The sequence below is a fragment of the Melanotaenia boesemani genome, chromosome 18, assembly GCF_017639745.1.
Source record: "Melanotaenia boesemani isolate fMelBoe1 chromosome 18, fMelBoe1.pri, whole genome shotgun sequence".
Taxonomy (NCBI): domain Eukaryota; kingdom Metazoa; phylum Chordata; class Actinopteri; order Atheriniformes; family Melanotaeniidae; genus Melanotaenia; species Melanotaenia boesemani.
The window spans coordinates 8,132,881-8,135,257 of NC_055699.1; positions in this window are offsets into that span (position 1 = coordinate 8,132,881).

The window sequence follows — 2,377 nt, forward strand, 5'->3', positions numbered from 1 at the left end:
AGGCAAGAGGAAAAAAAATAAAAAAGAGAGAGAAAGAAACATGACTTTTTTTTGCAGTTTCACCTCCATGATGACGTGTGCACAGAGGATGGTTAACTACGATAAATTGGTCCAAAATTGCCCAATGAGTTCAGACGCACTTGTAATGTGGCCTCAATTGCATGCCCTTTCAGTCAGGGGAACAAACCCCCTCAATGTCAACGCTCTCTCCCACATGTTGAGTGCTTACTTTGCCATGCAGTACAAGATCTCCGGATCTGTTTAGTATTCATCCACTTGAGTTTCCTAAAGGTTACCAAACCTAATTAGACATTTATGCAGGATCTTCAAAGGTCCCTCCGTTATTAATGATGTGCTACTTGTGAGGACTGCATCGATGGCTTTTTTCCTGACTCGAGGAGCAAGCTCCTCACAATATGCGCATACACAATAGACACGCAGACATCCGAAATGCAAGAAGAGACTGGTGGCTGACTGGTAGTAATTACTAAAACCTCTTGTTTAGAATACTTCAGAGAAAGGCATACATACAGGGTCAAAATCACAAAACAATGTCTGCAGCTACAACTAGCGAAGTTGCCAGTGTTATTTTTAGGTAAGAATAAAAAGCTACAACAATTTTGGACATTTTATAAAAGTAATTATATATCTACAGATAATTTTGGAGTTTAATCTAAAGTCTAAAAACAAAGTCTAAAATATTTATGGCATAAGTATTTCCATCCTCAAGTAAAAGTAGCAACAAAACAATGGCAAAAAATATTTTTATGCAAGTTTTTACTTTTTTAAAATTCCCTATTACCACTAATGTTTGTACTTTTAAATTGTGAGTTTTGTGTGCATGGTAAAATTTGCTTGATGTAGTAACAACCCCATTGAAACAACTTTTACTATTCATTTCTTGTTTAAGAGACTTTGGTCAACCACAGAATGCCAAGTATCTCTATAGCTATGCAGGGCTTTTAATCTATAATAATAACAAACACGCACACACACACACACACACACACACACACACACACACACACACACACACACACACACACACACACACACACAAAAAGAAAACACGCTGTAAAAAGGGAGAATTTTAGCTTTTATACTCACTATAGTAACTGTGAAATGAGTGCATTACTTTGGGAATGATTTTTTAACAACTAAGCACTTCTTTCTGCATGTGTACAGCGTGGGGCTTCGGTAGAGCAGGAGTGTGGCTCACCCCAAATGCTCTTCATGGCTAAGATGAGTGATGACATTTATTCCAAGAAAGTACCTCTTTGCAGGAGACCCATAGTTTGCCTATGTGTGTTTTCAGAGGCGATGGCCAACTTACATTGAAAAGGCATCATAAAACAATTGTCTGTGTTAATAACATGTTAGTAGCAAAGCTATGTAGAGATTCTTTTTGGATCGATCATGTAAAATGAGTTACAATTTTTACAAATTTTAAAATCATCTCCAAGGGTTCAGGTACTGGGATTCCCTCAAGGCCGTCTTATGAAACTTTCTAACCTTAAAATTGTGTTTCAGACTCGTTTGATGGCACAGTACCAAATTTATTATGTAAATTTCTGGAGCCGTCGTTGCCCAGCAGCATCCTGAGGCCGAGAAACTGTGCACTTCACAACATTTTTTTTCTGGGACACAACGCAATGTTACACCTGAGTTTCATTTTACGCACCACGTCACACAGGGAAAGAGCAAGAGATAAGACAAGAGTAAATGTAAGACTGTCTTTTACTAGGTGGAGTGAGCTCACAATGCAGGTAGAATGGAAGACAGATGCTGAATTAGGACCATGTCACTGGGAAAATCTGTTATAGTTCCATGGTGTGTTTTTAAGGCTCATTTATGCTCCCTTTAAGTACATAAATGGGGGTATCCATTTCCAACATAGTCAAATGTAACTGCCCACACACTAACTTATGTGCTTTACATGGGTATGGATGTTTTATACAATCCATCTACCAGAGGGCAGTTCAGAGTTCACTTCCAAGTTCCAAAGTCAGTTTCAAAACCAGTATACAATAGCAAACATGCCAATGGTGGAGGAAATCTGAAAATGTACATTTTTCAGAAAGAGACACAACGAGGCAGAGTGAAGGAATTATACAGGGTGTTTGTGCGTCACGTTACAGCTGCGCCATGCTTTTGTTCCGACTTGTGTGGAGCAGAATTTTATACCGGGAGTGTGTCAGGTGTGGAGCACCCGCAAGTGCAGTCCACCTAACAGGATCCGCGAGATCACGAAATCACAGGAAAAGTGGAGAATCTTGTGATTCATCTGAGATGACAAAAAGAAATCAAAACATTGAGACCCCCTGACCAGTTAAACACGTAATGTTTTCGTGGAACAGCAACGCAAATCTGCACGGGG